Here is a 13,719-nt window from a genome sequence, read left to right as displayed (position 1 = left end):
TTGGCGTAAGTAGGTGCACAGGCAGTTCCCATAGCCGTTCCTCTACACTGTAGGTAGAATTGATTATTAAAGATGAAATAATTCTTCTTAAGTACGAACTCTAATAATTTTAGAATTTTAATTTTAGGTGCCTGTGCACCTACTTACGCCAACCTATTCTTAGGTTGGTGGGAGCACAATACAGTCTTCACAACAGATAATGAAGAATATACCCAACACATCCCTCTCTGGCTGAGATACATTGATGATATCCTGATGATATGGGAAGGACCGCAAGAAAAACTGAAGAGGTTCCTAGAAATTTTGAATCAGAACAATCTAAATATCATATGATTACAGTCAAACAGAAATCACATTCTTGGACTTGAGATTATTCAAGAAAGAAAATGGGATGCTAGGAACAGATTTATTCCGTAAAGAGACAGCTACCAATACACTATTGTTCAGTACAAGTGCACATGCTCCATGTACAATCAAATCCCTTCCAATAAGGGAATTCTTACGAACAAGGAGAAATTGCTCAGAAGAGGAATTATATAAAAAAACAGCGATAGAAGTAGCCAGTCGTCTCAGCCAGAGAGGGTACAGTAAATCCTCCATTAAAAAGGCCAAGTATAGAGCATTCAAAACAAACCGACGAGGATTTATTAAAACCTAAATCTCGAAAGAAGGAAGGTTAAAACAAGACTCGTGTTAACCTACAATGCACAGAGTCACGAGATAATTAAGATTAATCCAAAAACATTGGGCATATCCTTCAATCTGATAATGTACTGGAGAAACTAATAGGACCTAAAATAGAGGTAAGCTACAGAAGGGCAAAAAACCTGAAAGATATATTGAGTCCCAGTCACTTCGTATACAACAAAAAAACTGTAAGAGGTAATATACCAAATGGATCCTATCCATGTGGATCATGCTCAAGTTGTCAATTTTTGAAAAAGACCATCACGGTGAAAGACAGATTTAATAAAATACACAATATTAAATCTTTCATCAACTGCAACACAACCAGTGTAATTTATGTCTTAAATTGTAAATGTCCGAAGATCTACGTCGGAATGACGACATGGAAATTACACACACGGTTGCAGGAACATGTACGAAATATAAAGAATGCAGCCAAAGACCTACATAATAAAAAGACCATTACATCAGTGGCTAGACATTTCTATAAATACCATCAGGGCAAACCAAATACTTTACAGTGTTTTGGAGTGCAAAAAGTTAAATTTGGCATTAGAGGTGGAGACAAATAAAACAACTACTACAATATGAAAGTAGATGGATCTACCTATTAAATGCCATTCAACCCAATGGGTTGAATGAACATAATAATTATGTTTCTTATCTGTAAACTGAATCAGTATAACTCAATAAGATAGATGAAGAACCTTAAACATATAAGCCAGTACGTTGGTCAATATATGAATCAAGAGAAACAATATTTTCTTTACTAGAGAATACCCTTGGACCAACAAGAATTGGAATCTATTAGAACAGGTTATGATAGTGTGAGATAGAGCGACACACAAATAAAAAGTGTTTTAATATTTGATTAATGCAATGATAACGTCCCCATGACAATGCCTAGGCACTTTATTTATCTCACGTACCTAGCACTTTACTCATCAGCACACACACCGTAGAGCACTATGGCCTATCACTTCCTCACTTTAATCATTCATCAACAATTCATTTTCCCTTCTTGTTGAGAGCACTCAGTTTTAGTAGTTGTATGACCCCACACAATTATATATTTTACCTAGAATCAGCCATGATTCCACACACATAACCAACATAATTGGTTCACTTTTTACAGCCTTGGCGTTATTTTATTTTTATTATTTTGATAACCACTATTATTTATAACACACTCAGAATCTAAATCACAATATCTTAAACCACACTCTTACACAGCCTCTATATTGACTTCACTATAATGTAACAATATTAGAAAAAACCTGATTCTTCATAATATGGCAGACTTAGGAATCTCACAAAACCTATACGTGCAACTTCATAATCTAAAACATAGAGATTTTAAAATACCACATGTAACACCTAATAAGTACAATATTACATATGAATTTGGTAACCATCATTGAAAGTAAATCACCTACAATTCTACCATTGGTTATTTCAGTGGCATGATACTAAATGGATACTTTCAAATTAGGGACATATAATAAAGTAATCCTATATTAATGGTATCTATTCAAGAATATGGTTATAACCTGTTAACTATAAGTATCTGATAAAGGAAATTATAATGACTATCATGGGAATTGTGTAACAACATTTATCCGTTTCACATACATAAACAAATGTAACCATAAACATTCCCAGCTTGTCATTCAATAACAATGTGTATAGAACACATGAGCACACTGATTCTTACAGTTGCGATTAAAATACATATTCAGATAACCTTATAACACTTAATATATTGACTAAATTATAACGAGAGATTCGTTACATTCATTATAAGCTTAGGATTCCAATCAACAAGCATCCACTCAGATGCTAGTTCACATCAAGCAAGCACTTTAGAGAGATGACCATTGGCGCAGACGAACATCCATTCTGATAGGCAATGACGTCGGGAAAAGGGGAGTGATACGAGTTGTTAAAAGACCACGCCGAACGCCGCGATTTACCCTTTGAGAAAGCCACGTTGGTGGCGGAACATGTTAGGGCTTAGCAAGTTGATATGCTAAAAGCACAACTTTTTTAATTTGCAGAATTTAATGACAAGGTTAACCTAATAGCGATGTTCATTAAAAACGCCTTATATTACTAGTTGACTAACGGCTGTCAGCCGAATGCATAGATACATTACGGGCTTTCCCTGGAGAAACAAACCTCTTAACTTGGATTATTTTGCGACGACTAGCCGAACATAGACATTTAATGTGGGCAGTTTGTTTAATTCAATTTAAGCTATCTGATAATATATGCTCTTAAGCTGCAGCGGTGCCTATACACGAATATAGTGAGCAGGCTGTTTAAGTTAATTCAAGCACTAGGTTTACATACGCCTTGAAGCTGCAGTAGGACCCATTGTAATTAATATCTGATTTATTTAACTGGTGGAGTTTATACCAATATTAGGTTATTACATAACCTGGAGCTGAAAACTTGTTGAAGTACAAGAACACTTCCCTAAGTTTCTATAGTGATTATACTTTATGAGTGCTGTATCTGACCACCATAAGCTATCATAGTATATAATGTTGAAACAAACGCTATCATGATAGGTTTGTAAACTTTTACTATAAACACTTGTGGTTAATTATACAATCATTCCAAGTTCGTTTGGATAATGTTTTTTGATACCATAGCAGCAAGCTCTAATAAATTGACCTCGAATTAAGAGCAAATAAGTATCAGCAACACTAGTCTAAAAGACAACTATATACCAATGAACTTAGGACAATATAAGATATTCCTTAAGTGTTCTACTTTATTATTATTTTTCTTAAGTTTTTACAGCTTATTATGTTGAAGCACATACCATGATTACAGTATAATAAAAGTTTCACTATATAAAGGTGGGAAACCAACCATTTTCTCAGAAATTAGTAATATAATAAGTAAGCTCCCACTAATATATTACAATAGTAAACTCCCACAAACGGGACTTAAGATTGGGATACAAACAGGTGTATATATAGACATCTTTACACTCTGAACTTGGGGAAATATATGAGAATCACATAAGTACTGTTTATCACTTGAGATTACAGTGAATAGAGGATAAGTATTGAATTCCTTCCATCACTAGATTATAGCAAAGAGTTATTACTCTATATCATTGGATTTATTTTATAAAATATGGGGAAATATAAATTTCTAATGATAGTTAACCAAAAGTGATCACTAATTTTTCAAAATCAATATCGGGGCTTTATATATACTGAATAACACTATTTAAGTGCTATTATGAGTCCTAATTCACGGTATATAAATTCAAAGTGATACCTTACACTAGTATTCTATCCAGTATACTTAATACTCTTATGCAGTATACGACTGTATTTTTCTAAGTACAGACATCTAACCTTTGGTCAAGAAAATACACCCTAAGTCACTATTTGTGTGGAATACTACACGCAGCCTATTATAAGTGCATCTACATTCTGTGTTTTTAATAAATTATATGTTTGTTTGTGGATCCGTTATTTTTTAATGATACCCAATAAAGGTTATATTTTAATTTATTACGGGTAAAACCGTCTCCCTCCTCCAATAATTGTTCTAACTTACAGCCACTTTTCTTGGGCCCAGAGTGCTCCACAAGTGTACATCCCCTTCAATCCAAGGATTGAAATTCTCTTCTCTTTTCAGAATTGAAAGTACACAGCACCTTATTCTGTGAATTATTTTTACATGATCCATATTGCTACATACAGAGAACCCGAAGTATATCTATATAGTAGTGCCATTAGTCCTGCTTTTACTTCACAGCTAACCTACACTCCCCCTTCACTGCCCAGCTACCCCCCCCCCCCTGACTGCCTACACCTATGTAACACCTAACCTACACACCACTGAATGCCCAGCTAAGTGCATAATACCGCCTACACTTACGTAATGTCTAACCTACACTCCCCTGGAACACCCCAGCTCCCACATACTAGCTACCGTCAGAAAAATACCTGACTATAATAAACTGTACTAAATAGTAAACCTCCTCATTATAACTATTAGGCTATGTCGCTAAAACTATACTCAATGTTTAAATAATGTCTTGCAGAGATGCACTAAAATGCTGGCGGGCCAACCACCGGAGGGCCGGCAAAACCTATTTTATTTAAAGTATTGTAGATATTTTAAAAGGGATTGAATGGTTGCTTGCTATTATTTCAAATTTAAATATATATTTAAAATATATATAAAAAATATATGTCTGTTTAAAATAATAGAAAGCATCATTAAATACCCTTTACTCTATAGAAATTTACAATGCTTTAAACAATATGCATTGTACATGTCTATGCATATCATTTAAACATTGACCCCTAAACTGTCATAACCTAAAACTAACTGCAGAAGCTAAGGCCCCACACATAAATATGCAATATTTAAAATAATGCATTTTTATGTAGAATGCATATTGTTTAAATATTTGCATATAAATTAAAATGTAATTAATGTTGCTTGGTTTGTTTATTATTTAATATTAAAAACAGTGGGCTAGATTACAAGTGGAGAGCTATTTTAACATGCCCGTAAAGGGGCAAATTTATCTGTTTACAGGCACACGTTAAATAACCAGCCATTACAAGTGGCTGGTTAATGCTCCCGTGAGCTTGCAGTTCCACTTTCCGCTTAGCCAAATTAACCAGATGTCAGACCAGATGTCAGACCTTTAGTTAATAAAAAAAATGTGCCCCAGATTGCCCCAAATAAAGTGGACAGTGGCTTAATATAAATTAAAAATATGAACATTTTTTTTTACTATGACAAATTTGCATGAAGCAGTTATAAGGGTTAAAGTGAGGGAATGTGGGTTGTTTGCAAAAAAAAAAAAAAGAACTGAAAGTGCCTTTACATTGAGGTAAATAAGGGACTGTGTTTGGACTGTAAATATATATGTATATGCTTATATACATATATAGTTATTAGGTTAATATGTGTATATAAGAATAACAAAGAGGAAGGGAAATCGGTCCTATTTCTCCCAAAGACCCAAGCCGTTTTCCAAACTAGGATAACACTGCAGTATAAAGCCACTAAAACAACAAAAATGCTGCTTTTTCCAAAGCAAACACCTCCTTGAATACCCCCTCTCAAATACCAGATCCACCTTACCAGGGTGCAGGGACTTACTTCATTCGATCACTTAGATCCACAACCGATCATATCGGCGTCCCTTACCCTCTCAGTAAATGGTCGACTTGCAAACAGGATATCCCACATTCAGTGATGTCACAATCCCGGGGCTGATGCAAGGAGCGGAGCAGATACAGGCTTGCAGTGGCTTGCAAAGAGCAATCCAGCTGGTGTCATAGAAGCATAAAAACAGGAGATTGGATATACTCTGTAAAACTTCAATATCTTTATTCCTAACAGATTAAAATTCTTCACAGAGTAAAGATCAAGGTGTATAAGAGCGTAGCACCACAGGCTTATGCGTTTCGACTTTACGCCATAATCATAGCCTAAGGTGCTATGCTAATCCCACAACTTAAAAAGTTGGTTAAAACAAAGTAAGCCCAACATACATTGGCCTATAAGCAGCACGGACATGATACAAAGTACCTGAGTTACTAAATGTTTAACATATTTTGAGTGAAACAATATTGCATTAACTTCAAACAGACTCGCAAAAACTAATCGGTATGAAATTCATATTGTTCAGAGGACTTTTAAAACGAGCTAATCAGGATAATCAGATATCAGAAGGATGCCTGTAATACCTATACAAACATACATACACATACATATACTGTATATATATATATATATATATATATAGTTATATATATATATATATATATATATATATATATATATATATATATATAAAGAGCATAACATATGTAGGTGGATAGTTAGCAGATACAAGAGTACATTAAGGGGAATATACAAAGCAAAAGGATAAGAAAAATCCTTAGAGTATATATAATTTATAATTAATGGCTTAGCCCAACAAAGCAAATTTATACATAGACCGCAATCTAATGCATAGCTTGTACGGATTATACAGCACACACAATAAGTAATACAGCAGGAAATAAACTACATAATGAGGATTAGAGGAAATAAAATTACTAAACATAGGCATTCTATGTAATATCACTCCCAAAAATTAATCAGATTGCATTTTTCAGTTTAAACCATGTGGAACTCTTGTTCCCAATCTGAATATCCAATACATCTCTCTTTTTGCTAAACGTTGATCCAGATCACCTCCCTGTTTCAGGTTCCTGACCTTCTTTATGGCACACCATCTAAAAGGTTTAAGTTTGCAGTTGTATGTTGTTGCAACATGTTGGACTAATGGGGTTGATTTACCATTGGTTATTGTCGAAAAGTGTTCCCTGATATGGGACTTAATGTCTCTACTAGTGAGACCAATGTAGTTGAACCTTGCATTGGACACAATTATGAGATATATAACCCCTATAGAGGTACAATTAAGACATGACTTTATGTCAAAGATTTCCCCTTTGAGTTCATATATAAAGGTTGTTGTTATGTAGACATAGTCACAGGGTTTGCACTTATTGTGTCCACATGCCTAAGTCATGCTAGAGATTTCTGTGATGGGTTTTAACTGAGTGGGAGATAAAATAGACCCTAGTGTGCGACATGTCCTGTATGAACAACTGATGCCCTTTTGTACTACTGCTGACAGGACCGTCATCTGCTGCCAGGATGGAAAAATGTCTTTTGATAATATTACAATATACTGATACTGGGCGCTATAATTAGTTACAAAATGCATTCTCTCAAGCCATCCTTCTTTTGTCATAACGTCTATCAGTCAGAAATGGCTTGCCTAGATTCTGATTGTACACTTTTCTTTGATCTTTGACGGTCCCTACGGGGATACCGTCTCGCCCTAAGCTTTGTTCTAAATCATCAGCTTTGACCAGGAAATGTTCACTACAGTTCCTTCTAATTCTGGTAAACTGGCCTTTGGCTATAGCAGAATTCACATGCCTCGGATGACAACTAGAGGCATGAAGGAGAGTATTCCCGGAGATAGGTTTTCGGTACACCCTATATATACACGTATAAACATATAAATATATATGTATATATTTATATACATATATATTTTTATTTTGCTCTGCGAATTGCTCCCCACGCTAGGTGTTTTGCCTTGTATCTCGGCATGAGAACGAGGCTCCCATTGGAGCCTATGGAAGTGCGCTCTAACTTGTAAAAGTAAATGTGCACTAGTATTACTAAGTGGAGCACAAATATATTGCTTGCAAAATCACAGTTTTGTGCTCATTTATAATCTAGGCACAGTATAATTAAAATTATAGTTCTACATAACTGCATGCCTGTTATGTAAAAGTATAATTTAATACTACTCACTACTTTAACATAAATATATATATAACATATACGTATATCTATGTTATCACTAATAACCCAACAAGCTAACATAAATACATTTTAATGTAACTGCAATACTTAAGCATTATGCAATATATATGCATACCAGTTTAATATTTAATATAAATGCAAGGCCTGACTACATTATATCTACAATGTTTAAACCTAAAATGCATGCTCGTGTATGATGCATATTAGTTTAAGTATAGGATATATAAATGAAAATGTAGATATTCTTGCTTGATGCGTTTATTATTTTAAATATAAACATGTTTTTTAAATATGTATTTATGTTATAAAAGACAGTTGTATTATAAGTATAGTATTACAGAACTGCGTGCCTGTTATGTAATAATACAATTGCAATACTAATGCCTTTTGTACATTAAATATACATTTTAAAATATATATTTTATGTTTACAATAAAAACCACAAGAAAAAAATAAATACATTTTAGTTTATATACAATAGTTTAAAGAATATGCATCAAACATAAGAATGGATAATATTTTAAAAATTGTAAATAAATGCACTATTAACCCATAAGCTGCCCCAACAAATCACCTAATCAACCCCATACAGGTATGGTGGATGGTTAGGAGATTAAGGTCTACTAAATGGTAAACATCAATAATCCCAAATCATTCCCCTATACAGGTATGGGGGGTGGTTAGGAGATTAACCCTAAACCACCACCTGCCAATGCAAACTAGAAGCTACACTAACACCTAAACCCCCCGTTTAAACTACCCCCTTCTAAACTAAACCCTTAAATTACATTAAAAAAAGCTAAGTTACAATAAAAAAATAAAACCCAGGTTAAAAATATTAAACTACAGTATCCAAAATAAAAAAACACCATTATACCTAACCACTTATCTACATGCCCCATAACATAAAAAACCCCACCCAAAAAAAACCTACACCCTAACACTAATATAAAATACAATAGCCCTTAAAATTGACTTTTGTAGGGCGTTTCAGCTCTTTTTAAAAAAACAAAACAAAAAACACACACAATTACAACCCCCCCACAATACAAGTAATCCCTCACCCCTGAAAATCTACCTAAAAAACCTATCATAGAAAATAAAAATAAAAAAGCCTATTCTTAAAAATAAAAACCCACCCCCCAAAAAAAAACTAAATAACCCCAAAATCTGTCTCCATTTAATCCGATATTCGGGCCTCCTGGCTCCTGGTGCCGGGGTCATCTTCGTGGCAGCAGAGGCGGACTTTGGAGGCCTTGTCCGCCACCTCTCCTCCGCATCTTTTTTCTTTTGCTCTCTTCTATGAGCCCTGGTCTTCATGCGGCTGCCGCCCGCACCCTGAAGTTCCAGAAGTGCAGAACTCCTTTATTTTAATCAGCCAATAGCAAGAATGTTTTTAATTTTCAATTCTAATCATCCTTTTTCTATTAGATAATTAGAATTTAAAATTCAAAACTTTCTTGCTTTTGGCTGATCAGCCAATCAGGATGAAGCGTTACCCCTATATAAAGGGGCTCCGCGCTTTCCAGAAATTAAGCGTGCCGGGTGGAGACATCATGAAGACCAGAGTTCGAGGAAGAGAGGCCCGAAGAAAAGAAATTGCGGAGCGTGGGTGGTGGAAGAAGCTGCCAAAGTCCGCCTCCGCTGGTGCCAGGAGCCAATATGAAGAGGGCTCCAACGTGGATGAAGATTACCAAGTGGAGGACGGTGGAAGAGGCCACTGAAGTCCATCCCCGCCACAGTGAAAATAGGCCCCCAGTGCTGGGAGCAGGGACGAAAGAGTGCCCAACATCGGTTCAAGAGGAGCCAGATTTTCAAACGGTGAGTACAACTTTTGGGGTTAGTTAGGGTATTTATGGGGTCATTTTTTTATTTTTAAGAATAGGCTTTTTTTTTTTTTAGGTAGAGTTTTGTTATTTGAGGGGGTTACTTGTATTGTATAGGGGGTTAGTAATTATTTTTTGTAAAAGAGCTTTAATATACCTTATGACAATGCCTCACAAAAGGCCCTTTAGGTTAGTGTTTTTTTTTTGTTTTGGGTGGATTTTTTATTATGGTGCATATAGATTAATGTTAGGTATAATGGTGTTTTTTTTATTTTGGATACTGTAGTTTATTATTTTTTGTAATTTAGATTAATTTTTTTTAAATAATTCGTTTTTTTAATGGTAACTTAGGGGGTTTAGTTTAGAGGGGGGATAGGTGTTAGGTAGAGTAGGGTATAGGAGTTAATAGGATAATACTTGTGGTGGGTATGTGGTGGTATAGGGGTTAAAAGAATAGTACTAGCAGTGGGCAATGTAGCAGTAGTGTTAGTTTGTGCTTGTGGGGTACTGCGGGTTTAGGGGAATTAGAATTAGTGGTTAGGCACGACAAAGGATCCTTTACTCTACATCACCAATATGGGGCGGCAATGCTGGGTGTTTTCTATAGCCAGCATCGCTGACAATGGCAGGTATAGTAAACCCTTCTCGGTGATGCTGCTATGTCGGGAGCTTGAATTATTTCAACAGACTCGCTCGACATAGTGGGGAATCCTTTGGAATATTTTGCTGCCTCTTAGCACTTTCAATCATTGGGGTCCTTAGTCTGAACTTCAAATGAGTAGAATATTTTTTTTTTATATCAAATTTCAAAGTTATGTCTATTTCCAATCCTCCTGTATCATGTGACAATCATAAGCCAATCACAAATGCATATACATATATTCTGTGAATTCTTGCTCAGTAGGAGCTGGTGACTCAAAAAGTGTAAATATAAAAAGACTGTACATACTTGTTAAAGGGCCATAAAACATTTTGAGTTATATGCATATTATTATTAAAGGGTCAAATGAGGTAAAACAGTGCATTAAAAAGGGTAAAAAAAAAAGCGCTTATAAGTATTTTAATAAAATTTCCAAAAATCTGCAAAATGACTTACACTTTAGTGTTGCCAAGTGTATCCTGATCCACCCCCCTTATCAGTGCCCTACTCCAAACCTGGTGGTATCAAATAAACATAAAAAGTGTGCATCTGAGCATAATTTCTTATGCAGGCAAAGGGGGGGGGGTTGAAGAGGGACAGCAGGTACTGCTATTGTTTCTTGCCAAGAGGTTTGCTCGTTTACATGGGTATAATGTCATATGCCTTGTGAAAGCTTCTGCATGATACTGTGCACTGCTTTAGTCAGGTGCCATGTGACTCTGCCCCCTACCATGCACGTGCACGAGTGCATGCTGCAGAAGCTATGGCCTGCATTGTACCTTCCATATATGGAAATGCCCAGGGGGGAGCTTGCTGCAAACAAAACTATGCCTGAATTAAAGGGGTTAGTGGGGGTTAAAATAGAAACTGTTTTGCAGGTAAGCTGTGGCTGCATAATATATTTAGAAATTTATGTTAGTTCATACTGCTTTTATGTCCCTTTAATGGAAGTAAATTTGAAAGTGCTCTATCTGAATCATGAAAGTTTAATTTCGATTTTTGTGTGTCCCTTTAATGTTAAAACTAAATATAGCTATAGCTATCAATAATAACTCAAAGTCAACAGTATGTTTATATTTAGACAAAGAAAGTAATTTTAAACAGTATGTATGTTTTTTTATATTTGATTATAGTCCAAGCTAAAACAACAAATATATTTTGTGGTGTAAAGGAAATTAGTTTTTAGATTGCAGATACACAAGTAAAAAGTGCCTGGCAATTTTAAAATGAGTGAGGACAAATTACCTCAGAAGAAAAAGGCACCATTAAATAGTTTTAACGCTATGCAATTATGGAGTAAAGTGGCAAAAAGAAGTGATAAATAATAAAATATCTACTAAGGTAAAGCAAAGAGCTTTTTAGCACAAGGATGGGTAATAAAATAGATTTACAAGATGAAAAACTATTGAACAAAATATCTCATACAAATAACTTTGTATTGTAGAATTATATTTTCTTGTGCTTTAACAGGAAATAGATATTACTGGAAATATTCTAGAGTCAAAAATGGAACTATGTTAATAGCTTTTGAATTAAATTACAGTTTGAAGCATTAAAATAATACAATACAAATTTATGCATTCTAGACCTTTGTAAATCTTTTCATTGCATTGGTGACATTAAAAGCTAGAAAAAATTATTCATACATAACAGAGGCCAAAAATATCTAATTGACATTACAACTATACAAAATGATGTAAACAGAATGTAAAACAAAATAATCCGATCAATTCCACTTATCCTATCTATAATAACAGAGCACTTACCTAAATTTCAAAATCTGTTATCAACTAAAGGAATCAATAGTTGAAAGAATGTAATCAGTATATTGTAGGGAACGTTTTAACCTGGGTAATAATATGGGGCTATTGAAATTTGTGAAAGAAATGCTTTTAGCACAAAGTAGGCACTTGGGGAAGATAGTTACTAATAGTTGCTAACTATTCAGAAAACATTTCCAGCTACACTTTGCAGCTGAGCAATCAAGTCAACAGGTTACAGGTGTATTGACCATGTCGACCAATGGTTTCTATAGCTCCGCCCACCCAGATGCACCCCAAAACACCTAATATTAATTGCGTACTATAGTTATGAAATATTACATTTGAATTTAATCTGTCAACTGCTGGACAATCACAGACACAATTCATCAATTTATATATAGGGGTAGATTTATTAAAGGTCGAGCAGACATGATTTGCTGTAGCGCTTGACCTCGCTAAATGCCAACAATTGCACAAGCATTTCTGGTGAAGTGATTGTACAATGCCGCCCCCAGCACATTCACGACCAATCGGCAGCTAGCAGGGGGTGTCAATCATCCCAATCGGATCGAAAGTCCCTTTTATTTGTTACGATTGTAAATCCTAGCGTTTCCCAAACGCTAGGCTTTACCATCACTTTAAGGTGGCCAATTGTAAGTTGTTGTTGTTCTCTTTGACTCTCCTCTGAAGAGTGGCAACATGGGGGGCCTCAAAACAACTCTCAAATGACCTAAAAACAGATATTGTTCAACATTATTGTCAAGTAAAATATCGGAGAGGCAAAAGCAAAGGATGGTGAGAGGGGCCAAAAACAGCCCACAGACCACCTCCAAAGACCTACAACATCATCTTGCTGCAGATGGTGTCACTGTGCATCATTCAACAATTCAGCGCACTTTGCACAAGGAGAAGCTGTATGGGAGAGTAATGCGGAAAAAAACTTTTCTGCACACAGCACCACAAACAGAGTCGCTTGAGGTATGCAAACCCACATTTGGACAAGCCAGCTTCATTTTGGAAGAAGGTGCTATAGACTGATGAAACAAAGATTGAGTTATTTTTTCATAAAAAGGGGCATTATGCATGGCAGCAAAATAACACAGCTTTCCAAGACAAACACTTGCTACCTACAGTAAAATTTGGTGGATGTTCCATCATGCTGTGGGGCTGTGTGGCCAATGCCGGTACTGGGAAACTTGTTAAAGTTGAGGGGTCGCATGGATTTCACTCAATACCAGCAGATACTTGAGAATAATGTTGAGGAATCAGTCACAAAGTTGAAGTTACGCCGGGGCTGGATATTTCAACTAGACAACGACCCAAAACACTGCTCAAAATCTACTCTGGCATTTATGCAGAGGAACAAGTATAATGTTCTGGAATGGCCACCCCAGTCCCCAGACCTGAATATCATTGAAAA

The 13,719-nt window shown here is 35.4% G+C and overlaps 1 protein-coding gene across 6 annotated transcripts in view; it reads left to right on the top strand.

Annotated features, from left to right (window-relative positions):
- The window catches only part of PTPRM (protein tyrosine phosphatase receptor type M), a 1,348,209-nt gene that overhangs the window by 590,773 nt on the left and 743,717 nt on the right, over positions 1-13,719 (top strand). The gene's annotated exons all lie outside the window — the stretch shown is intronic.

Source organism: Bombina bombina, chromosome 5, assembly GCF_027579735.1.
Source record: "Bombina bombina isolate aBomBom1 chromosome 5, aBomBom1.pri, whole genome shotgun sequence".
Lineage (NCBI taxonomy): Eukaryota > Metazoa > Chordata > Amphibia > Anura > Bombinatoridae > Bombina > Bombina bombina.
This window is presented reverse-complemented; position numbering and strand designations above follow the sequence as displayed.